Source organism: Ursus arctos, unplaced genomic scaffold (genome assembly GCF_023065955.2).
Source record: "Ursus arctos isolate Adak ecotype North America unplaced genomic scaffold, UrsArc2.0 scaffold_28, whole genome shotgun sequence".
Lineage (NCBI taxonomy): Eukaryota > Metazoa > Chordata > Mammalia > Carnivora > Ursidae > Ursus > Ursus arctos.
The window spans coordinates 27,274,652-27,301,493 of NW_026622963.1; the positions used below are offsets into that span (position 1 = coordinate 27,274,652).

General features: G+C 40.2%; 1 long non-coding RNA gene across 1 annotated transcript in view; it reads right to left on the reverse strand.

Annotated features, from left to right (window-relative positions):
* LOC130541975 (uncharacterized) overlaps window positions 1-18,163 on the reverse strand; it is a 43,633-nt gene extending 25,470 nt beyond the window's left edge. The window contains exon 1 of the long non-coding RNA XR_008956142.1: window positions 18,074-18,163. This is a non-coding gene — a long non-coding RNA (uncharacterized LOC130541975). The remainder of the gene's footprint in view (window positions 1-18,073) is intronic.
* Between the last annotated feature and the right edge of the window lie 8,679 nt (window positions 18,164-26,842).

Here is a 26,842-nt window from a genome sequence, read left to right on the forward strand (position 1 = left end):
CTTTTTCTCCTACATTTTTTTTTTTTTTCCCACAGAGCCGGGGTTGAGATGGGCATGAAAATCCCCATGGAATTTGAATAATATCCCTTTGCATGTAGGATTTCATGGGAACATTCCCACAGTTGTTAGGGTTCTAGCCAGATTATGAACGAGCTAATAAATTATATTTAAAAAAAGGAAGAAAGACGAGCCTCAGTCCCTGGGTCCAGTTGATGGCTACCATTTTGCAAAGGCAGCCCCAGCTGCAGGATGCAAAAGCCAGGAGGAGAGTTCGACCAACAACAATGCTATTCCCTGGGGTTCACGTTTGCTTGTTCCCTCAGCTGGTGTGTTATCTTCCTCAGACAGGAACATAAATAAATGTTGCCTCAGACAGGAACTGCAACATCAAATATAAAAGCTGCGTATTTGAAATTAATTGTTTTCTGGCACAATTCTGTTAAAAAAAAATGACATGCTTTCAGCTGAAGCGCTTCCATGTAAAGCCAATTAAGCAAGAGAAGCAAGAACTGGGCTGAGGTCAATAAAGGATGTTGGCTATTGTTCAGCAATGAGGCGGGCCATGCTGGTCACCATCTGTGGAAGCAAGTTAGGACGCCGTTTTCAATAAAGGTTGTCAGAACCTGCTGGAAGCAAGATAACACATGCAAGGAAATTAGACCTTCAGAAGAAAACCTTCCCAATCTTGGAGTTCTGTCCCCTTTATTTGTCAGAATCACCTCCGTTCTTAGCAAATCCTATTCTTAGGGGAAGAATTGACCATTTGACAGATAGAGAGACGCTGTTGTGAAGGTACCTCGGGCTTTATTCTGCCCAGGGATGGAGATCACTAAGCCAGATTGTAAAGGCTTCATTGAAGTATAATTTGCATAATGTAGCATTCATTCATTTTAAATTGTACCCTCAATCATTGTGACATCGTCACCACAGACTAGTTTTAGGACATTTCCATTGGTTCCCAATGGTCTCCCATACCCATTTGCAGGTATTCGATCCCTGTTCCCCACCCAACCCACCCCCCAACACCAGGCAATGACTCACACATCTACATATTTATGTGACATTTTATACAAATGGAATCATGCCAGGAAGGAAGCAGCGAACAAATAGCCAGAGTGCTAGGTACAGAAGAGTCAAACTTATAAAAGATTTCTCCTCTCTTTTCTCCTTGAGTTGGTATGGATTTCATTTTTCACACTTAAATCTTTGATCCATTTTAAAATTTACCCAGAATAAAGTTTCATCTTTTCTTTTCTCCAGACAGTGACCCGGTTGTTTCAATTCCAGTCTGTAAAGAGCCCACACTTGGCCCACTCATTTGAGATGCAACCTGTATGAAATAGTAAATTCATATGAGTTCTTGCTTTTCGTTTCCTATTGTATTCTAGCTTTTTCCATTCCAACTATCACTTCCTATGCCATGACCACACCTTTAAAATTACTTTCCTCTCTGATAGGAGCTAGTCTCTACTGTTTGCTCTTTAAAAAAAAAAAAAAAAATCCTTTCCATTTTTGATTGCCTGTTGTTTTTCAACAAAGTTTAAGTTTCTCTTTGGTGGGAAAGACCTTTATAAATCCAACTCAGAATGCAGAAATGGTTCAAAGATTGGTGCATCTGTCTACATGATAGTAAGTCCTTCTGAATGACAAACCAAAAGAAACAAAAATCTATAAGGGGAGTCGAAAGACAAATGACCAACTGGGGAACAAATATTTGCAACTCATATCATAGATCATGGGTTAATCTCCCTAATGTATAAGAAGCTTGGAAATAAAAAGACCAACAGCGCAAGAGATATAGGCAAAATATATCAATAATTCACAAGAAAGGGCTATTGATAACCCATTCAGTCTTACCCTCTCTTTCTTACCTGGAAGTGGCCCCTATGAGTGAACATACTCAACACCCTTTGGAGGAACACTTGTCCCCAGATTTAAACTGAGCTTTGGGAGCACCTGGGTGGCCCAACCAATTAAGTGTCTGCCTTCTGCTCAGGTCATGATCCCAGGGTCCTGGGTTCAAGCCCTGCATCAGATTCCCTGCTCACCAGGGAGCCTGCTTCTCCCTCTCCCCCTGCCACTCCCCCTGCTTGGGCTCTCTCACTCTCTCTGTCAAATAAATAAATAAAATCTTTTTAAAAATACTATATGCTGGCTAATTGCACTTAATAAAATAATTAAATAAAATAAATTTAAAAAACCGAGCTTTGGAAGAAGAACGCTTCAAAAGGGAAGTAAAAAAGACAATATTGGTGCTCAGGGGGCTTTTAGGAGTTATTGACGCAAACACACAAAGACCACTAGGGAAATCCATGAATCACAGAAAGTCAGTAGTGTCTCAAAATGGGGAATTAGGAAGGGGAAGTTATAGACTGGCTTTAGGACAGTTAGTAATCAAGCCTGGGCAGGGACTGATCAGAACCTATAAATTAAACCAATTTCTGGCACAGGCGGTGGTCTTATCTTTGGAACACATGGGTGCATACTGAGTCCTGGGAAAGCACTTTCTTACGGTCTAATCTCAGAACACACTGTTCTGAAGGAGCTGATACTTGAACAACTTAAATTTTAATAGTTTTGTTGCACATCATTGTTTGAGACAGTTTATCTGTTTGTAAGTTATAGAACAAGATTATGAGTTATGATTTTTCTGTTTTCATTTCTCATGGTTTCTATAGCATTCTGATATCCTCCATAACTAATCCATTAGGTATGTGCTCTAGTATTCATTTTATCAATGAGGAAACTGATGTGCTATGATTTTAAGTGTTTTGTCTAAATTCCCACAGTTATTAAGTGGCGGAACTGAATTTCAGAATTAAGTCTGTCTAACGGCAAAGCCTACTTTAAATGCCTCTAAAGCAGAGATTCCGCACTTGGTGTGTGTCAAATAACTTCAAGAGAATTCATAACCCCTGCGTACCCTATAAATTTTGGATGTATGTGTATCTGCAGGAGAGAGAAGAAAATGCATCTGATCCCCCACAGGTAGGGAGGTGAGCCAACAAGGTAAGTTAAAAATCTTAGCCCTAACAGAATTGTCTCCTTAAACCAAGGGTATTTCAGTCTCACATTAAGGGGAGAGAGGACATCTATTTCTAAAAACAAAATGGGCAGGGTGACCTCTTTCGGAGCCATTACATGGATTGAGTTTCTCATCTGTAGCTTCTCTGGAATTAAAATAAAGGACTAAAAGGAAGCAGACAATTACCTTGGATTGAGAACCCATGGAAAAGAGAATCCATGCGTTCTCTCTAGCCAGTGCAATTGCCTTGGAGAGTCAACCAGTGCATCTGAAAGTCATCAGGGCCTTGGGCTCTCGAAATCACGTCCATTTATTCCAGACAGATCCAAGAGGAAAGTGATTTCAAAAGGATAACTCTATTCTCTACACAGTACATGCAAATCTGACATAGAAATTAAGCTTTCAGTTTCTTCCCAATACAACCTCATCCCAGAAGGTTTTAAAATCAAAAACCGAAGTTTGATTCATAGCATAATAGGTAAGTTCATTTTCCCGAGAAGAAGAAAAGATGCTTTAGCTCATTTGTTCAGAAGACTCGTTTTTCAAGTACAAAGAGTGAAGGAGTTTGGAAATGAACAAGATGTGATCATTCATTTAAAAAAAACAAAAACAGAAAACAAAACAAAACTCTGTGAGTTTCTCCCTTATGGCTTGTTGCAAACTATGCCCTCCAAACCAGAGTGAATAATATCTTTGGGAGGAAGATCATAAGCTAATAGCAACAGCAAATACCCCTCTACAGACACAAGGATTTAGCACCACATTTTGAAAAGGCACAGAGACAAAACAGGCAAGCAGCTCACAAGACACAGCCAAAGTGAGTTGTCTCTTTGTGGAGCCTGACAATTCCCTCTTTTTGAACTTCACATTAGGCACTGGTTTTGGGTTTTTTTTGTTTTTTGTTTTTTGTTTTTTTTTGGGATGCTTATCTTTTTTTAGTATGCTTTTACTATTGCAGGCAACCTGCAGCTGTTACGCACATTTCTGAATAAACGTTAATTTATAATAAGGTATTGTTTGTCACAGAAGACAAGGGGGAAATTGAACTCTTTCTGTCCATCTGGAGATGGTGCGCAGCTGGTTAAAATCAAGGATCTGACGTATTTCATTTTCGGAGTATCTCACCACCTTAATACACCAGCCCAGCCATGGCTGTTCCCTGGAATACATGTTGGTCTGTATCATCTAAACTTCCCCCATTATTCTCTGGCCATCTGGCTGGGGGTTTGTCCTAACCCTTGGAAGTTTTGCCTTCTGTGAAACAAGTGTCTGAGAATTCATGAGAAGAGACTCTGTACCACACTAGTGCAAGTTTCTCAATAGTCAGAGTCTGAGATTAACCATAACCAGACTGCATGCATGCCTGAAGTCAAATTATTCATATTATAGGCGAAACACAACAGCAATTTTGTGGCTGAAAAAGATTGCGTAGATCGCGCCTGTGGCAAAACCATTAAAACGCATAAGAGACAAGCAAACAGAAAAGGCAAACACAAATGTGCTTTATAGCCCTCTGCGTGTTCAGCTGGTGGAGGGTCCCGTCCCGATTCTCTGCCCCTGAGAAACTCTGAAGTGAATCTTCACCAAAAGCTCTCCGTGAGGGCCAAAAAGTGTACCAGGCACTTTAGAAATGTGCAAATGTGTATCGAGTGAGAGCATTCTAAATCTTGCCAGAGGAAAACCATTAAATTGGACATCTATCTTGCCCCAAAGCTTTATGATATACAGTTAGCTCATTTTTTTTACTCTACTGTTACAGTAATATATGTAAGTTACATTTTCCCGAGACCCACTAGCCAAAGGGAGGTAAAATTAGTGAATCTGGATATAGGAGTAGTCACCAGGTTATCTCCTTAACATCAAAATTATTACATCGTTAGTCCATAAATTCCAAGTATTCTGAGTATAAATGCATTTCTTCATGGTCATTATAGGCTTCCAGGTTTGCTTTTTTTATATATATTAGGTTTATGGTCCATTTAGTTACAGGGCACGATAAAATAATTAAGAATCTTAGCCTCAGAGACCACAATCATACAAATATGACCAGACTTTGTAATTCTGGGGAGAATTATTAGACTATCATTCCAAGACTAGTTTACCAACTTCTGCCAAGTCTCAGAGTGAAAATAAAATCTCAGGGCATCACCCAGAATTAAGGTCAAACCAAAAACAGACCAGGCCTGGATCATAATAGACCATGATCAGATCATGATAATTGGCCAATATCCTAACTGACCAACAGTAAGTTAAATTCCGTGGGAAGTTTACATCATCTAAGACGTCTAAAATAGTTCATAAGCAATTCCTAGCATTCAATCAAAAATTACTGAGCATGACAGAAACAGGAACAACCGACCAAAACAGACAATAGAAATAGACTTACAAGTGATTGGGTGATTATAATCATCAGACAAGGACATTAAAAAAAAAAGAAAGAAAGAAACTATAATGACTATATTAAGAAAATGAAGAAACATGCAGAATTTTATCAGGGAACTGAAATCTATTAAAAAGAATCCAAAAGAAATTTCAGAACTGAGAAAATGATTTACTGAAATTAAGAAATCAGAAGGTGGATTTAACAGCAGAACAGAGAATAAGTGAGTTGGAAAGCAAATTAGTAAATAAATTAGACTGAAACACGGAGAGAGTGAAAGTAGAAAATTCAAAACGTAGTATTAAAAATATATGGGACATAGTAAAAAATTCTAATGCATGTGTAATTAAAGAACCCAAGAAAATGGAGGATAATGAGGTAGTATTTAAATAGATAACAGCCAAGAAATTTCTAAAATAGACATAAGACATTAAGCCATAGATTCAAGAAACTCCATAAAAGAAAGCAGGATGAATTCAAAAACAACCAATCCTAGGAACTTTGTACGAAAAGCTCTCACACCAAAGATAAAGAGAAAATCTCAAAAGCAGCCTGATTACACGCTTCTATCAAAAAATCTACAGATATCATCAAACTGAAGGATTAGACTTTAGAATTTTATTTAATAACATGAAAAACAAAATTAGACAACCCCATGTTTTCAAGTGTTTCATAATTCCAAATTATTTCTTTACGCCTATTATGGCCTTTGAGTTTGTGTGCGTGTGTGTGTTTATATTTGGGATATGGTCCAAGAAGAAGATAGAATATCTAAAAGTCTCACCTCAGAATCCATAATGAATACAAACACAAACGGATATTGTTACAGCCATTATGGTACAATAAGACAAAGAAATAAATTATAAAAATTTGAAATTTGAAAAATATGAAAAATTGAAAGATTAGGATTTACTTTCCTTATTTAGACATTATTGATTATATATATATAATCTTTACAGATATAAATCTTGTTTGGATTATATATCTTTTATATATATAAATCTCTTATGTGTATAAATCATATATATATAAATAAACATTATATATATAAATGTAATGGCAAATTATTAGACAATCTACTAGCAAATATTAGAACAATTATGGTAAGATTAATATATAACTGATATGCAATATACAAACTGATACACGAGCTGATATATACAAAATGATCAAATAAAAAAATTTTGTGAGGCTTGAAAACTGACACTAAAATTGATATGAAAAAGCAAAGGCCAAATACAACTAAAATAATTTTACAGAAGAAATACAATGTGTAGGAATTCAATAACCCAATCTTAATTCATACTGCAAAGTATAATGATTAAAATATGTGCCATGAATAAATGAAATATGGAAAAACAGATAGTATTAAAATAAATTTATGCACATTAAAATTTGATATATGATTGAAATTAAAGTGAGAAGCCAGGATGATAACCTCCAGTTTCTAAAAAAAACATTGTGAGGGGCACCTGGGTAGCTCTCACCTGGGTAGTCTCAGCTGAGAGACTGACTCTTGATTTCAGTTCAGATCATGATCTCAGGGTCTTGAGATCAAGCCCTGTGTTGGGCTCCTCGCTCAGTGGGGAGTCTGTCTGAGAGTCTCTCCCTCCCTCTCCCTCTGCCCCTCCCCCCACTTGTGCACCCTCTCTCTAAAATAAACAGAAAAAATTTTAAAAAGTAAAATTTAAAAATTTTAAAAACCATGGTAGAAAAATAACCAAAAAATATGGAGACATGCATGTGTATGTAACACACACTCACACACACACATGCACAAGCATATTTAAACAAATCACTTTATTCACAAGAAGGTAAAAAAAAAAAATCTTCAAAACCAAACATGTGGAAAAGGCAGAAATCCAAAAAAAGCAAGTAACTTCTGAATTTAGTTCTTATCCTGGATTCATCAACCTTGATGAATCATAGTTTTTATCTCCACACTTACATGCATCATGGACAGCAGGAGAATAAGCCCAGGTATTTCCAAATTTTGGCCATCAACTACAAAATGCCTGCATAAATGTGGGAGTCCTGAGGCCTGTCCCCTCAGTGTTTAGATGAACAAGGGAAAAAAGCCATAAAGCAAAGAGGAGAGCAAGAAATGGGAGGAAAATAAAGCTTCTGTAATTTTTCTAAGTCTTTTGGGATATACATGTTTTATTTTACCTAGGTAAATACCTAGTAGTGGAATTATTAGGTAAGAGCATGTTTAAGTTTTAACTATTAAAACTTTGTAAAGTAGTAGTAATGTTTTCCATTCGCAACAGCACTACATGAAAGTTACGGTGCTGTGAAATTTTATCAATAGTTTGTGTTTAAGTCCGTCATCATTCCAGGGTTTGAATTAAGAGTATCTTGTGGTCAATTTGCATCTTCCTTATTCCTAAAGATGTTAAGCCTATTTTCACATGCCTTTCAGCCTTTGATTGTCTTCTTCTCAAGCCTTTTGGTCATTTTCAATCCAGTTATTTGTCTTTATTACTGAGTTGTAAGGGTTATTTACATATTTCAGATACAATCCTTTGTCAAAAGTTCTGTGAATAATTTCTCCTGGCCAATTCACTTTCTTAGTGATGTCTTTTGATAAGCAAAATGTTCTAAGGTTGATAAAGTTCAATTTACCAATTAAAAGAAATTATTGTGAGTGCCTTGGGTGCTTTAAGAAAGTTTTGCTCACTTTGAAGTGGTAAAGATATTTTCCTGTGCTTTCTTCTAGAAACTTTGTAGTCCTAAGTTTTACCTTTCAGTGTCTGACCCATCCCAAATTAACATTCACCAGTGCCATAAGAAATGACTTGAGGTTGATTTTATTTTCATATAAATATCTAGTTGTTACAGCAACATATGTTCAAAGGATTTTCTTTGTTGATTTTCATCAGTCACATTACCATTGTTGTCAAAAATATTTTGATCGTATCAATGTGGTTCTATTTCTGGAATCTGGAATCTGGAATCTGTTCCACTGATCTATTTGTCTATTTTAATGCCAATACTACCTACCAGGCTTTGATTAATGTAGCTTTAAGTAAGTCTTGAAAATCAATATTGTAAGTCTTGAATATTCTTCTTTTTGAAGGTTATTTGAACTATTATTGTTTCTTTGCATATCCATATATTTTTTTTAAAGGTTTATTTATGTATTTGAGAGAATGGGGGAGGGGCAAGGGAGAGGGAGAGAATCTCAAGCAGACTCCCCACCGAGCATAGAGCCCACACGGGGCTAGATCTCACGACCCTGAGATCATGACCAGAGCCAAAATCAAGAGTCAGATGCTTAACCAACCAAGCTACCCAGGAGCCCCTCCATATAAATTTTTTAATCAGCTTGTGAATTTCTACAGAAAAGCTTGCTGAAATTTTGAGTAGGAGCATATTGAATCTCTAGACCTATGATAGGGAAGAGACTGTTAAAATAGCCACCCAAAATTATGACTATATCTATTCTTCTCTTCAGCTCTGTCACTTATTGCTTCTTGCATTTTGAATCTCTGAAATTGAATGTTTATGTACAACTCCATTTCACTTCTTCTGCTGGTTTTTAACTATATCACTTTGGGGGTTTGTTATTTGTTTGTTTGCTTCCTTGTCTTGTGGTTACTCAAGAGTTTCATACACTTCTCTTGTTCCACATTGGATTAATATTATACCCTTTCATATACAATACGAGACTCTCATAACATACGTTCATTTACCACGTCCTGTCTTTTGTGCTATTTTTGTTCTGTAATTTTTCTTCCACATGCTTGTAAAGACCATAATACCTGATGATTATTTTCACTTAAAGTAGCAAAATGACTCTTAAATATATTAAGAAATTAACAAAAAGATTTTAAAAAATCTTTACCCACAAATTAACCATTTCTCACACTCTTCATTTTTCATGTAGATCTGAACTTATATTTGACGATTTTTCTATGAACTTCCTTCAGCATTCTTTACAGAGCAAGTCTGCTGGTGATAAAGTCTCAGTTTTTATGTCTCAAAATATCTTTCTTTCATATTTTTGTATTATAGGTTGACAGCTCCCCCTTACTCCAGCACCATTAAAGAATCATTGCTTTAGAGACTCCACTAGGTTTTAAATAAAGTCTTTAGAATTTTTATTGACTTTCCCATATACTAATCTCTTCCACACCACCTCATTCCCTACTCCCAGGATGCTTTTAAGAATTTCTCTTTATCTGTAGTTTGGGGCAACTTGACTATATTTTAGCTAGAAATGGTTTTTCTTGGCATCTATCCTTCTTGGTGTGTGTTGAGCTTCTTGGATTTGTAGGTAGAATTTTTTTTTTAATCAAATTTGGAGAAAAAAAATGTGCTCTTATCTCTTCAAATATTATTTCTGGCCCAATTTATCTCCTCTTCCTCCAGGTCACCAATACATCCTATGATATGTTTTCAGCATTTGTTTCTCTATTTATTGTACTTTGTATGTTTTTTGCTGTCCTTTATTCAATTCATTGATTTTTGTTCTATACTAGCCAATCTGCTGTCGATCCATCTAAAAATGGATATTGTGTATTTCAGTTATATTTCCATTTGTTTCCTTTTCATAGATTCTGTTTTTCTGCCATTATTCCCCATCTGTTCATTCATTGTATTTTCCCTTAAATTTCAAGCATATTGTAATTGTCCTAAAGTCTTTGCCTATTGATGCCAACATATGTCTTATCCTTGAGCCTCTTTCTACTTTTGTGACCTTTCTTTTGGTTTTGGTCACATTTTCTTGTTTCTTGTCATGTCTAGTAATTTTTCTTTGTATACTGGACACTGTGTATGTGAAGACATTGAGAATCTGGATTTGACATCCTCTAAAAGAATGCTGAGTTTAATTCTGGCAGACAGGCAGTTTTTTTCAAAGATAAGCTTGATCTAGTCATGGTTTATTTTTAGACCTTCTTGGTAGGGTCCAGAGAAACCCTTATTCTAGGGAAGGTGTAACCATACTCAAAAGCAGGGTTTGGGGTGGGGGCGTGTAAGCTAATGACCCAGCGGAGATGCCCAGCTAGTTAGAAATGTAACATCTCTCAATACCATGTGATCTCTAAAATCTTAGCTCAGCTTTTCTCTGCCAGGATTCAAGGATTGCATGTGCAGCTCAGTATTTGGACAAAACCTGAAGGGGTCCTCATGGAGATTTACGAAATCGCTTCTCTGAAAATATCTCTTCTCTGGTACCATGCTCTTTACATTCCAGCCTCATAGCAGCCCTCACCTCTGATCTTTGTTAATTCTCCCCAGAAAAAAACCCTAACTCTCTGTTTTAGTTCCAATTCCCTGTGTAGTAGTTTGGAACGTGCCCCAGGCAGAAATCCAGAGTGAATGTGGAGTTCCCTTGAGTGTTCTCATTCTTTCAAGGATTAAAGTCCTACATTGCTTGTTGTTCAGTATCTGAAACCATTTGCTTTATATATTTCATCTTGTTCTATAATGGTTTATGGTAGAAGTATAAGACTTATAACTGTCCCTCCGTCAGAGCCAGAATAGGAAGTTTCTCTAATGTTTTTAGCCCTTTCTATATTTACAATTTATATTGATCTCTCTCTGTTGGCCTTCCCATTGTATCTATTTTTCTTAAGCACCATTTAATTTACCCTTTATTCTGTGATGGTTGTTATATTTTTCTTTAGTTTCTTTTCTGAGTTCTATCAACTCCTGTTTTGTAGCTTCCTGTTTTTTATCTTTTCTATTCTGTGCATTGTACCCCTTCGTATGTGCAGTGGCTCTTTTAATATTTAATTTACAATGGAGTGTTCTATTGCAATGGTCCTCATTTCATGACTTTTTTCCAGTATCTTCATCTGCTGAAGGTTTTGATACTAATTTATGTTTTTTTTCTTATAACAATATTGCACAGGTACTGATTTCTTATTTGTTACTGTAATTATTAATATTGAATTTTCCCCAGATTCACAATAGCAGGAAATTCCATCAGAAGAGATGCTTTTCTCTCTTCCAGGGAAAGGAAGGGTAAGTAGCTTCATCATTCAGAAGTCAAAATTTCCATATTCTGTTGCTACAGTAAATAAGATGGCTTTTCCCCTTATTTTGTTTTTCTTTTTTCTTTTTTTTTAAGATTTTGTTTATTTATTTGAGAGAGAGAGCGCCTGAAAGCATGAGCTGGCTGACAGGCAGAGGAAGAAGCAGACTCTCCACTGAGCAGGGAACCTGATGTAGGGCCTGATCCCGGGACTCCAGGATCATAACCTGAGCCAAAGGCAGGTGTCCAACTGACTGAGCCACCCAGGAGCCCCTATTTTTCTTATTCTTAAGGGCTATTTTGTTTCAGTAAGTTCTTTATTTTGGACTACTACCTTCATTATCTTCCTAATAAAGGTAGAAGCCTGAACAGACACCCCTTATACAATATGTCTCCTTTTCCCCAAAGAAGGACCTTACCAGAACCTCCTTTTCCTTTTGACTCCCCATGGCTCTGATTCACCTGATCTAAAACCTTTTCACAACATTTGCCCAATCATGGTGGGCCCATCCAAAAGGAAATTTGTAATTTTTAAAGTGAAATAATCACATCAAAGATTTTGAAATATTGGCAATTTTTACATGACATTCCCAAATCCATTAGCTTAGTGTTCAGTAAAGTTCTGGTTGTTTGAAATAGTGTCAAATCTCTTAGACATTGTTTTATGTAGAAGAATATAAGCACATTGCACTAAACAGTATTAAGAGACTTCCAGATTTCCTTTAAGTGAAAAGCAATGAGTGTAAATAAGGAAACGACATGGAGTGATATATAGCACAAGTACCCAGAGAGATTTTTCTAACAATGTGTTCTTGCTCCTTATCTCCACTCCCATGAAGAAAATATTATAATTTGAGGTGGTTGAAGAAGTTGGCATATATGTTTTGAAATCAATAAAACAGGGGAAGGGGAGGGAGAAAGGAATGAAAGAAGACGAAGAAGGGAAGAAGGTAGGGAAGGAAGGAAAGGGAGGAGAGAGGTGGAAGGGAAGGAGAGGGGAAGGGAGGGGAGGGAACAGAGAAAGGAGGAAGGAAGTAAAATATTCCCTGGGTATTTCTGGAAAACTCTCAGCCACTATCATTATCAAAAAAACAAACACCAAAATGGAAGGATGTCAAATTTTTAAAAATGTTTTATTTCAATTCAATTTAGTTAACATATAGTGTATTACCAGCTTTAGGGGTAGAATTTAGTGATTCATCAGTTGCATAAACACTCAGTGCTCATTCCATCACGTGCCCTCCTTAATGCCCATCATCCAGCTCCCCCATCCCTCTACCCACCTCCTCTCCAGCAACCAACCTTCAGTTTGTCCCTGTAGTTAAGAGTCGCTTATGGTTTGCCTCCCTCTCTGTTTAAGCAACCCAGGAAAGACAAGGGGAGAGTTAGACACGCATCAGTAGTTAGAGACCACTCAGAGCCAGAGGAAAAACTGGGTGTTACTAGAGGGCAGGAGAGGTCTTGTGGGGGTGGGGGGGGGCAGCTGATACACCGGAGGAGACAGAAAGGGAACCTGGAAATGCAGACAACACTCACCTGACAAGAAGCTACGTGTTCTTCTCCTTTCCCAGCAAACCAACGATTCTTACCTCCCTGAGCACAACTAGCCCCTGAGCTAAAGGCATTTGTGTGCTCTGATGAGGGAGGCGTGATTAGCTCATGGAGGAGTCCATGACCAGCTGCTGGGGAAGTGGTGTTAATGCTTCATTACGGGGCACGCGGGCAAACTGAGGGTGTCTAATGCAGACGTGCAGCTTAGTGAAGGCGCTCAACATTCAGATATACACAGACTAGTTGTACTGACTGGGGATCAATTAGGGGAAAAAACAAGTCTCTGAGATTTTGAAATCTGTGTTCAGGAAGGAAAATTAGAAGATCCTCCGTGATCCCAGAGGGCAGAACCAGCATTTCCAAAGGTGGCAGGTCTGGCTTTGACCTAAGGATGGTCCTTCCAACAGGTAAAGGTGGAACAGCATAAATAAAACAGATATTCACAGATAAAATGGCCAGCTGGTGGGAATGTTGAAGAAGGAACTGAGACGTGGAAGAAAACTTAGATTCCAAGGCATCTCTCACTCCTACTGGGACCCCACGACTTCACATCAGAGGCAAAATATCACGGTGAGTGAAACTGGCTTGTTCCACGTTCCACGACTCAACCTGGGACCTGGGGAAATGTCCTTAACTACTTTCAGCCTGGTTCCCTCAGCTGTGAGTGGAACTAAGGATAGTCCCCATCTCACAGGGTTGTGAGCTTCTTTAATGAGACGATAAATGTCCCATGTTTACTCAGAGCACTGTCAGCCCCTAATGACGTTTGCTGCTACTATTATTGAGAATGAATGTGACAATGTGACACAACCCAGTTCATCTACTGTGCAGATTCAGACAAAGGAGGGAAGATTCGGCAGCTATTCCAGGAGGTTCTTGCGTCTGTGGACACAGCAAGGTCAAGGACAGAGAACGGAAAATCGACAACAATGATACCAAATGGTATGTGCTCTGGGAGAGGGGAAAATGTGTCAGTCAATGATCAACGTAAGAAGCAATTGCCAAGCCTGCCCCCCTAAGCAATAACTATCGGCAAGAGGAATTCAATAGAAAATGTGCCATTTAAAAATAAGTATACGAAGTATGATCTGGGAAGAAAACTTTCTTCATTGGCAATCTTACAAAGAGAAGTCATGTGTCAGAATTCACGGGGAAGGAAAGAGACAGAATGATGAAATTTGCCCTGGTATCATGACATGTCAGAAGTGCAGAACAAACTGAACCTTGGACCTAGAGGCGGTGAGGAAACCACATGATCTGGACCTGCGCAAATGTGTTTTTAGACTCAGTCCTGCCACTGGGTATCGTTATTTCTCAAGGAAATTGCCAGGAAGACCCAGGCTATCTTGGATAACCCCTAGGAGTGTTCATTCATCCACTTCAACGTAAAACAGGGCATTTGGACAGCCTCCATAATCACTTAAAGCTATAAACCACAACAAATCGCCCTTAAGTTTCCAATTTTGCAGGAATTTAACTTTGCATGGAACAGCTTCTAAAATTCCAACAGAGGAAGCGTGTTTCTTTCTGTCTCCAGCATGAATGGTTGGCACTATCCTGGATACAGCATGGGCAAAAATACGTGTGAAACTGAGTCATTCCAGCATGGGGGGGTAGATTATAGGACTATACCGAGAGGACTAAAAAGGAGTTGGATCCTGAGTAAAGAGCCTTCGATACTTCCCTGAAATCTTGTCAACTGCCTATAATTAGACATAAAACAATTTTTGTTTTATTTACATTTTCTCTTTTCAAATGCATAATCGATTCTATCATTTTGGCTGAACTGTCAGACCTGCTTCAAATTTAATTATACTATGAATAAAAATGCCAGGCAGAGAAATTTTCATTAAAAAAAAAAAAAACCTTCTAGGATGACTTCGTTCTTAGCTTCTGTTGTCATTTGTGACATTTGAAGCCCTAACTGTTGAATGAAATGTCCTGTGTCATGATCCTGTCTGGACTCCTTAATAACTGGGATCACACCAATAATGAGGGCTGGTGGACCCCAAAATGAGGCTCACCAGAGCAGAAAAGGGGATCGTTGATTTAATTCTGCTGGAAACATTAGGTGATGCATCTCTGGTATTAGGAGTGCCTTTACTTCTCGGCTCTGGTTGGTGCTACCCTCGGAGTGATGGGATTCGTATCTGAATGCTTGTTTTACCATTTAGCAGCTCTGTGTTAATGTGAAAGCCACTTAACCTCAGTGAACCCCTAATAATTAAACTGCAAAATCAGAATAATAATTCAGACTTCACAAAGCTGTCATGAATATTAAATGGGGATTTATACCAAAATGCTTGAATAATTCGAAATCAGCTTATAAAATTAAAGTAACAGTATTATTTTGCATAAATTAATTTTGCTACTTTGCATAATAAACAATGCAAAGAAGCACAATGCCCTGTCTTCGTTTCCAACTTCAGTTAGGAGGTTTAGTTTATTCTCAATTCCAGAGATACTGCATACTTCTCGTTTGAACTTTCTGGAAGTGATTTCTGTTGATTTCACTTGAGTCGCAACTCTAGGGATGTGCTAGTGGGAGGGTCACTTGTTCTGAAGAAATGTGGGGGTGGGACCAGGTAATCCATAAGGCCCTTTCCAGCATGATCCTAAACCCCCAAACGACCTTAATTATAAAATGTCATTTCTCCATTTGCTTTTCTTCAGTTCTGCCCTTAGATCACCCCTGGCTTGATGTTTCTGCAAGCCCAGAGGAAGGGAAGGGGAGGGTCATGGGAAGAGAAACAAGTCCGGCAGAAGTGGAACACCAACTGGTTCCAAGAATGTTGCTCCTTGTTGCTACCCTCAATCCATTCCCTGGGTCTCTCCATTTGTTCTGAATGTAAGAGAGCCCAAAACTTTCGTCAACAAAAATATACAGTATTGAGTTGCCTGGATTGTTCAGAAGGGGGCATCTGTTGAAAAGGAGGGAGGGGGGGATATGTGTCCAGGCACGTTAATAGAAATAAAATGCAGACAAAGGTACAGGCTAAAAGAAACACACAAGGCTGCAGAACTGTGGAATGATAAGCATAATTTCAAGTACTAGAGAGGACAGTGCCGAGAACCCAGTGGGATCTTGATCAGGTAGCCTTACGTTTTCTTGGTGGCAAGATGCTATTAGCCTCACATCTCATAATAATGTAAAAGGGGGGACCTATGGGGCACCTGGGTGGCTCAGTCAGGTAAGCGTCTGCCTTCAGCTCAGGTCATGATCTCGGGGTCCTGGGATCGAGCCCCGCGTAAGGCTCCCTATTCAGTGGGGAGCCTGCTTCTCCTTCTCCCTTTGCTATTCCTTCCCCCCTCCACCCCCACTTGTGTTCTCTGGCTCTCTCTCTCTGTCAAATAAATAATAAAATCTTTTTTTAAAAAAAGGGGGAACCTACATGAGAAGCAGCACAGAACAGCAGAGCACTTGTCAGAGAGCCGATTCCTACTTAGAGTGCTTTTCTTGGTTCGAATTGTTCACATCAGTAAAGAACTGTATACTTGTGTCTCTTCCTGCACAAGCAGGTATTTCTGTGGGATAAATTATTGGAAGCGAATTGCCAGATCCAAGGGCAAGTACATTTAGAATTTGAATAGATCGTGTGCGTTTTCTATCCAAATCGATGAGCTAAAACAGATTCCCATAGGCCACAGGAAAGTTCCCCTTCTCCACATTCTCCCCAGCACTGTACATAGTTTTAAAATATTTTGCTGGTGTAACAAGCCGTATCACTTCAAGTTGCATTGCGTGATTAGTAGCAGAGTTGAACATTTTTTTCACATGTCTCTTGGCCGTTCATATTTTCTCAGCTTGCTCCCGGTATTTGCTCCTTTCCTCATACAGCTGTTTGTCTTTTTCTTAGTAATCTATAAGAATTTTTTACTCCAAATGTGAATCTTTGTTTGTAATTTTTGGTGCTAATAGAAATATCTCAGCCATTGGTGTATCTTTCATTGATGAGATTTTTCATCATATAAATGCTTTGAGTTTTCGTAGTAGTAAAATCTTTTTATCTTGTTCTCTACACAATTCCACTTTTGTATTTTTCTTAGGAAAGTTTTTCCTGCTCAAAACTGTTTCAAGAAAAATCTCCCCCCCTTTTTTTTTTCCTTCTAGGAGTGCTACTGTTGTTTGCTTATTTTTTTAAGACTGTATTGAAGACAAGCTAGATTATGTTTGCATATGTCATGAGTTATTTTTTCGGGTGGGTAATGAATTGCCCCCCAAAACATTTATATCAATTCAGGATTTTTCCTCCTAAGGCAAAATGCTATTCTTCTTACACACCAATTCCCATAGACATATGGGTTCATTTCAGGGCCCCCGTGCAAACCACTGGAGCAATCTGAAAGAGCACAGAAATTCAGTGGAATAAAACTGCATATAGCAATTACTTTATCCATAATATTATTAAACCAAAAATAATATATACTTCATCTCCTGGAATTTTCTGTTTCCTCTAAGTCAATGAAACGTCCTTTAAATAACTTCGACTAGCCTACGGCAGATTTCCTGGAAACAATTCAGCTGCAGCATCCCAACCAGATCGAGTCAGCAGCAGAGAAACCTGTCCACTGGTCATTAAAAAGGCTGTTGAAATATTTGTGTGGGTTTCAGTAAGGTCAGAAAGCTCTTTCTCACTCAAGTAGCCCGGAGCCATCTCCTCATTTGAGAGCACACGCAACCTTTTTCGTTCTGGGTCCGCAGGTACTCGCTGCACCCGGCTCTCACCAGAACATGCGAGACTCTCCTGCTAACACAGCTTTTGAAAAGTGGAACAGTCTCAGCCAGGCCTTTCGGATTCGGCTCTTCCAAATAGAGAACTGAGCCAACGGGGTTGCGACCTCCTATATCCAAGGGAAGGGACTCTTTGACAGACGCGGATCAATGTACCGTTGGAAACAGACCCCTTGGGAAAGCAAAGCCCAGCCTCCAGCCAGGGCTTGTGCAGCCAACGGGTTACGGGAAAGGAGAGGGTAAATACATTTCTTGACTTACCACCTACTGAGTCAGGCTTAGAGAGAGGCCAGGATTTGCAAGTGCTGTATGGCCAACACAGGTCTTTTATGCTGCAAGATAAACATGCGCTCTTTCAGGTTATAGCACGTTAAGGATATCCTCCCCGTGCAGGGAACTCACCCGCTGAGGATTTGCCGCTTCCTGGTGACTCAGGGGACCACACCGGCACACTTGGACTGCGGACTGTCTCCTTGCGCCAGAGGCGTGCAGGACTCTGTGCAGGGGTGAAACGGGAAGAGACTGAGCTTAGCCAGTTCAGCTGCAATAGGGTTTCACTCAGTGTCAGAGAAGACAGGAGAGCCTCTCTGAGAGGCGACAAACGTCCTCCTCCTGCATTCAGACCAATCCGGCTGGAAGGGTCCCAGGTGGTGTGGATGTGTGTGGATGAGTGTATATGTTGGGTATGGAAAATGCAAAAATATCACCTTTGCTGGATTTGACTCTCCTTTGCTTCCACACCCCAGCACTCACCCCCTCGGTGATGGCGGTGTTGCATCCACGCCCCTCCCGCCGAGTTCCCAGGCAGCGCCGTCCAATACAGAACCCACACGAGGCTATTGGAACTTCCGTTCGAAGGCATTAAAATTAAATAGAATTTAAAACTCTATTCCTCAATCTTCCTGGCCACATTTCAAATACTCAGCAGACAGCCTGTGGCTACCATAACAGCACAGATTTAGAACATTTCCAGGATTACAGAAGTTCTGTGAAACTCACATAAAGTCCTTACATACCCGTCTTTCTATGTTTAGTTCTATGCTCTGCCTTCGAAGAGCATAGGACCCAGTAGGGTGACAGACAAAAGCCAGTATTCTCTCAAATAAATCAAAAGTCCCAGTTGGTGATAGGGATGCAGAGGGAAGGTGCTGGGTGCTTGGAGAGACCGCAGTGTGTGGTCCGACTTTCCTGGAGCGCCCCAGACTTCACTTCGAGAAGTGAAGTTTAAGCGAACTAAGTCAAGCAGAGAAAGACAATTATCGTGTGGTTTCTCTCATCTGTGAGGAACATAAGAACTAGGAAGATCAGTAGGAGAAGAAAGGGATAAAGAAAGGGGGGTAATCAGAAGGGGGAATGAAGCATGAGAGACTATGGACTCTGAGAAACAAACTGAGGGCTTCAGAGGGGAGGGGGTTGGGGGAATGGGATAGACTGGTGATGGGTAGTAAGGAGGGCACGTATTGCATGGTGCACTGGGTGTTATACGCAACTAATGAATCATGGAACTTTACATCAAAAACCAGGGATGTACTGTATGGTGACTAACATAATATAATAAAAAAATATTATCATAAAAAAATAAATAAATAAAATAAAAAAATAAAGATCGAATAACATTACATTAAAAAAAAAAGAAGAAGTGAAGTTTAAGGGGAGAACTGAAGAATCCATGGAAGAAGGAGTGTAGCTATGGCATGGTGACGGGAATACGTATAAAGTGCTCAACGTACAGAGAAGGGGAGACAGCCATAGGAGGATAAGATCTCAGAGTGTCTCCAGGGTTCCCTGCATCTGTTTTATTTTCAAGCCCAAAGAGATAACTGCTCTCTGATTTTTCCTGCTCCCTGCTCTATCCCCAGGCTCCCAATCAAAATTAGGTTTTACCCAAGGTACCTCAGCCTAAAAGCAAAATAAGAACTTTTAATTCCTAAAATGTATATTAAAATTCCCACCCTTTGCACATCTGGCGGAAAAAGTCAGGCTCAGTTTGCGAACTCGCCTGCCACCCCCACACTGAGCAAGAAAGGTCAAGTTTACACCGCTTGTGCAGGGGATCTTGGTGACCATACATAGGGAATCGCGGAGTCAGCAGTGACCTAGAAACCCATGGACGGGGGAAGGGGAGCATTTGGAAAACTCAGATTCCCTCAAAAAGAGGAAAGTGACAAGAGTCCAAGATGCAAGTGAAAATCATTAAGCAGAATATTTGTAATGTGGCTGTAAAATCAGGCTGAGCTGGCAGTTTTCATCCGCATATTATTTATGGAATCCTTTATGACTTACATGCTTCCTCCTTAAACAGATGCTTCGAGAACAAAATTGTAAGGGAAAGCCAGCATTTAAAACAAAATTTCCAAATACAATGCTAGGTTGCCTAATTGAAAGAATAAATACAAGTGTGGAATCGCATGTCTAATTTTAATAAGCAAATAGCTCAAGTTGGAAAACAGCTACTATTCAATGTCCTTTCCAAAGATGTGGAATGAAAATGAACTTTAAGCTAGCTATTCTAATGATGGAAACAAAACTCTTATTAAAAGGGGGTTCTTAAAATAATCCAAACTTTGTTTGAATTATTGATTTAGGAAAAATTTACACACGGAATTACTGAGCAAGAAAAGGAAGAAGGGAAGAATGTATAATGTGGATTTTTGAAAAGCAAACATTGAGAAAACCCTTACCTAATGTTAAATATATATTCTATTTCAGTAAAATCAAACAAATAGAAGTCCTGTGTGTGTGTGTGTGTGTGTGTGTGTGTGTGTGTGTGTGGCTTATAAGTCCTCCAGTTTGCTTTTTCTGCACATCCCACATCGTGGTGTTGTTACCGTGTTTAGTTAGTCTCTTTCTTGAGACCAGGTCTCTGCTCTCATCTGTGTGTTCCCAGTGCCCTATGACAGTCTCTGGCATGCATTAGGCATGAAATGAATTCTTTTTGCATAAATGACACCAAATAGACCAAACAGTGTAATTGGTGGCGGTTGCATGGAAAGAAGTAGAAAAGCACAAGACTAGAGGTCAGAGAACTGTAGCCAAAGTGTTTCCTGTGAGAGGCAGTCATTGGAACTTTGACGACTCTTTCCTGGACTTGGATTCTGCACGAAAGACAGGACCAGCAATATAATTTGTGAAGCTCAGCGCAAAATGAAATTTCGGGGCTTCTCACATAAAAATCATTCAGGGGTCTCCTGGGTGGCTCAGTCAGTTAAGTGTCTTACTCTTGATTTCATCCCAAGGCATCATCTCAGGGTCATGAGATCAAGCTGCACTTAGGGTTTCGCGCTCAGCACAAAGCCTGCTTGTCCTCCTCCCTCACCTGCTGCCTTTCCCCTTCTCCCCTTCCAACAGTTCATGTGCACATGCTCGCACTCTCTCTCTCTAATAAATAAATAAAATCTAAAAAAAAAAAAAAGTAAAAATTAGTAAGAAGTTCAAGATGGTGACCACAGAGCATTAAACCCAGCAGGGGCTCCTGTGCCCCTACATGGTCTCACACCTGTGACGCCAACCCCAGTAAAGGCGATCAAGGGTCCTCGAGAGATCCATTTAAGGAAGATCTTTAACCAAGCTCACTGCAGATGTAGTGGAGACACTATTGGCAGAAGGCCTGGGGAAATCTCTTGGAAAAGGGGTGCACCAGCAGTGAAAGAGGAGGAGAGTCTGAACAAAATAGCTGCAGGGTTAGAGAGGTGCAGACAAGATCCAAGAGGAAATGAAGGAACTGGGAACCACTATCTTGATTGCACTGTGGGTGGGGACTGGGGAGGAAAGCTGAAGACAACGATAGATCAGCAAGGGAAACTTGCAAGTTTCTGCCTCTGGCAACCAGGTGAATGGAGCTGCAACAGGTCCAGCCCACCAGGACGTCCAACATGCTCCTGAAGGTAATAGTAAACCAGAGAAAGTGATATCAGTGATATGGCCATGAACTAGGAGAAATAACCCACTAATGACCTCAGAGGAGACTGACATCATTTCCTTTACAGGACCTGGGAGAATAGAACCTGTTCCATGGTAAAGCATGTATTTTGTGTTGCATCTCAAAATATTGTTAATTTGGGGACTGCCTGGGTGGTGCAGTCAGTTGAGAATCTGCCTCCTGGTTTCAGCTCAGGTCACGATCTCAGGGTCGTGAGATCGAGCCCCACATCAGGCTCCACGCTCAGCGCAGAGTCTGCTTGGGGATTCTTTCTCTCCCTCTTCACCGCCCCCCACTCTCTAAAATAAATAAATACATGTTAAAATATATATTGCTAATTTTTGAATAAAAAGTGGTGGGGACGAGAGCCCAGGAGTCCAGTCAAGTGCATGGGGAGGAACAGGGTATGTATAAGGAACCCCTGATGTTTTGGATTGCAGTACTTCCGTGAGTCAGGTGAGTCCTGTTTACAGGTGAGAAAAGCAGGTCCTATGGAAGCAAGGCGATACTCTCAAGATCACAATAGGGCTAGAAAATTATGCCACCAGACTCCTTTTCCAGGGTTTTCTCCAACAGACCACACTTTCTCCCCCAAAAGTCTTCTATGGTTTAGACTGTTAATAACTGATTGGATTAGCAACATGGCACGTTCAGTGGAAGGCAGGAGAGATGCCAGATGTTGCAGCCACCAAGGATTTGAAGGGTAAATAATCAAATGGTTAGAAATGAGCTGGGCTCCAGGGTTAACTCATTCAGGGTAACAACACGCTCCTGGCAAAGACTTGCTTCCTGATTTCTAGGATCAAGGCAAACTACTCAGGAAATTCAGTGCCCAAGTGCTCACAAAATGGAAGGTTTGGGGTTTTCTTTTTTCAAGTTATGCTTGAATGCCCAGTATTGTCATGAGAAAGTGCTGGTTGGAACATGGGCTTCTCTCTTATTGATGAGCAGCTGTGGATGACAGAAACGTGAGACTCAGAAGTTCCTGTCCCTTGGTCCCTTCAGTCCATTCTGGCTCAAGATGATTACACAGCTATTTTATATAACAAGAGCCAGACGAAGGAGAGAGACAAATGGTTGTATTGCTCAAACAAGCTTCATCAAGGATTACTCAGAGCATGGTCTCATCCGTCTTTGCAGACTTTTACTCTCATTATAGCCTGGAAATGGTAAGTCATTTTTCACAAGGCTGATCCGGAACTAGTTAGCAGTGGCACTGTTAACATGGGTGCGTCCTGCAAAACTAGACATTTGTTTTCTGACCCTTCTGGCCTCAGGTGCCCTGTAAGTTTCCATTCATCATAGCGAGTGCTTGGATAGCCTGGTTCTGCTCTTCCAGAGCCCTTCACGATGGAATCCCAGACCCTGAAAAGGGAAATGATCAAGGAAACTGCTTCCCAGAACCTTTCAGAAGGAGCCACGAAACCACTGTTCCTGAGACAAGACCATGTAATATATCATCTCCTGGAATACTTTTGAATGTAAGGAAAGGTTTTATTAGAAATTACATCACGTCAGTAGATATAAATCAACTGTAAATGAGAAAAAACAGAACATACATCACTCTTACTCTTATCGATATAATTACGAAGGTAAGCCAGCAAACGTCCCCTACTAAGATGGCAACTTGCATTATACATAGATACATGTTCAAAAAGGTAGAAATTAAATCTATCAGTCAATTGACAATCAGATTTTATGTTAGCTTTTTCTTCCTCTATATGTTTGAATCCATTGAGTCTCAAAGATAGTCCTAGATGTTCAGAAAACACTAGAATTTATTTACTTAGAGTCAAGGGCACTTAAATCCCAGGACTAAAGAAATTACTATGACAAGTCAATACATTTTACCTTGGCTCACTCCACTTACTGTATCTGGAGTTAATAAATATTTATTGAACAAATAAATGAGGTGATATATTAACTCCATCAAAAGCTCATCTGGTCGCCTCTGATGGTCTCAAAACATTGTGTTGCAAAATCAAGTGGCGATGATAGTTATAAAGAGCACTTCAATGTAGCAAAGAAGAAAGAAGAATGACCATTTTGACACGTACTCTATGCCAGCCAGGATCCCAGGCCCTTTACATAAACTCTGAATTTTAATCCTCAGAACAATCCTGTTAGATAGATATTGATATCTTCATCTCAAAATTGAGAACACAAATATTCAAGGTAGTGAAGTAACTAAACAGACCAATTTCATGGTGGCCTCTGCCTATCTGATTCCACAACCCAACCCTCTTCCTTTCCCGTTATGGATAACTCCAACTTTCACAGATCACCCCAAGGAAAACCCAAAATTAACAAAAATGTTTAAATATTACAAAAGACATAAGAGAATTACAGTTTTAGAAGGAGGAGGCAAATCTGTTAAAAATTACATGTGTAAGTACACAAAACAAAAAACAGTGTTCTCATTATCTCAGGGTCTTCAGAACCTATGTGTGTCCATATGGCTGGTCATCTTCGTCAAAGAGCATTTATTAAGGGAGAGTTCTCACACGCTCTGCTGTGTCACTCACAAAAGAAACTATACATCCCTTGTCCTGCCCCTGGAGGGTGGCATCCCCTATGCACTGGGTCCATGAGGGGAAATCATTTCCACAACGCACAAAATGTCCTGATCAGGGACTGATGAGAGGAGAGGCCATTTGAGGAGAACTAAAATTAAAATGGTCTCAATAGTGTCCCTGTGGATTTCTACAAAATCTTTTAATAAAAGCAGCTGGAATTTCATCCTGGCTCACTTGCTTTCGTTATGTGTCCCAAGTACTTCAATCTCATTTTTTTTTCTTTTTTCTTTTACTACTTGTGCCAAATATCAGAGTCTTGAAAATACTGGAAAGATTGTTTGCTTTTCATTTTGTTCCTTTCTCAGGTTCCTTTTGCAAATGGGTTTGGGGCTCAACAGTCCTTAGACACATTTCTGTGCGGTGAGTTATTGAAATGAGTGTTTCCTTGTGGCAAAGTTTAGCTATGAATGCCACTAGGCTATTAAGATATAAGGCGTAGCACGGTCCCCCTGAGTAGCATTGCCTTTCCTTAAGTCTCTGCGGACTCGGGGAAGGGAGGCAGGGAACCAGCCACGTCCAAGGTGGCTGATTTTTTGCACTCACTCAAGGCTTGCGCTTATCATATCTCCTAGAGAAACCAGGCAGCCCCTAAAGCCCATCCCAATGTCCCCAAAGTGTCCATCTGCCGAGGGCAGGGTTCTATCAGCAGCACTGTTTGCCCCGGGGAAGCCTAATGAGCCCTATCCGTGGACATCAGCTGGCCCAAAGCTGATGTCTTTCTACAGACCATGCAGCAAATGGGAAAATAATGACTCTTGGCGCCCACAACCTTGACTCTCAGTTCCAGTTCTATCTTTAGTAGTAATTAGTATCATAATTAGCTGGGAAGGTTGTTTAGATTCATTGAATCTCTGGGGTTTTTTGTTTGTTTGTTTTCTAAAATGGGTTATTCATATATAACTGTAGGAAAAGCTAACCAAAAAGGATATTGCTTTCCATAAAAAAATAAAAATAAATTTTAAAAAATACCTAAACTGCAGACATTTCTATTTTGTATGGCTGGCAGAATGACTCTCTGGGGTATTTAGAAAAATGCTCAGTTTGGTCTTGATCAATTATTTGGGGCTGATAAAGATGATTCCCAAGTAGACCAAGACTTGGGAAGACCCAGATGTCTATGCCTGACAATGTGTGAGGAACACTAGCAGTCCCCATTAACTCTACACCAGGGAAAGGGGTTTCAGAAACAGAGAGATAAGAGGGAGGGAGAGAGGGTCAGTGAGGGGTACCCCAAGTTGTAGGAGAGGCAGTGGCAGGCCCACTATGGAAGTGTAAGCACATGGGTCCTACATAAAATGGCGGCAAGGGGGAGGTGAAGCAACGCGACCAGGAATTCTGTAGAAGTCAATCCAAAGCATATGCCCTGGATGATGGGCATCCTCCTTCAGGCAAAGTTATGTAAGGTTGCCACAGCCTTGAGCACAGGCTACAAAGAGACACGGCCCCAACGACAATTCCCGGTGCAATCAAAGGTCAGGTTTGAACATACTTCATGCCCTGTGCCGCCTTCTTCATGCATACCTCCCCCTGCATCCTCCTCAAACTCCCAGGAAATGTTTGCCACGCCTGTGGCCTTCGTGTTAGCGGGATTGCGGGGGGATGATAAGAAGGGAGGAGAGACTACTGCGGGGCAAAGTAGCGTGGGGGAAAGATGGCGGCCCAGGAAATGAGGAGTAATGGTTACAACCCAGGTACCAAAAGAGAAAGAAAAAGAGAAAGAGCTGGGGCTAAATAAATAAATAAATAAATGACAATAGCAGAGCTGGAAGTGACTGAGTTGGGGGAAACCATCACCACCACCGGAACAAAATCCGTGAAGATGCTGAACGGGGCTCTCGACCGCCTGAGTGATGAGAGGTGTCCCCAGCTTCTTCATGGCGAGCGGGGAGGGCTTGAGGGCATGGGGGACACTCCTCACAGGGTGGCCGTGAGACTTATGTGAGTTAAAGCTCATGAAGCATCAGACTCCTGGCCTTTGCCTATTTCCGGTCTCTTTTCTCTTTTTAATTCTCTCACCTCTCATTTTGCTCACTTGGAGGGCTTCCCTGCCCCCCAAATCCCTGCGGGAGTAAAAATATCCATGAGGTTGGACCAGCTTTCAAGAAGAAGACCCCTGTTTATGACTCTAACACGGAGTTCCTGGTTGGTTTGGACACCATAATTTCTGATTTTCCAATCACCTCCCAGGCTGTTGGCCTCCTCTTGGAGAAGTTTTAAAGGACAAATTTACTTCCCTCCTCTGGAAGAAGCCTGAGACTCATTGTGTCCATAAACTAATATCCACTTTGCAAAATTTCCAGAAAAAGAATTCCATATTTCAAGGAAAGTTATTAATAAATTAAGCATAATTAGCAGCTGTATGGCTCCTCACAATTAGCTTTCATATCCTTTTGAATCTTACTTAATTGTAGTTGATGCTACCTACCTAATCTTATTTAATTCTTGCCACAACCCCAGTGGTATCAGAAGTTCTGTTAGGGAGGCTCAAACCCAGGCCCTTGCATAGAGTTTCATTACACTACAAGTGAGGTGGCCTCTTATGCCAGATATGCCCATTCTTGAACTATACCCATTAACCTCACCAGCTTCATGGGAAAACTGGAACGATGGCCCAAAATTAAAAGGAAAAAAACACACACACACACACACACACACACAAACTAAGAGTCTGTGCCC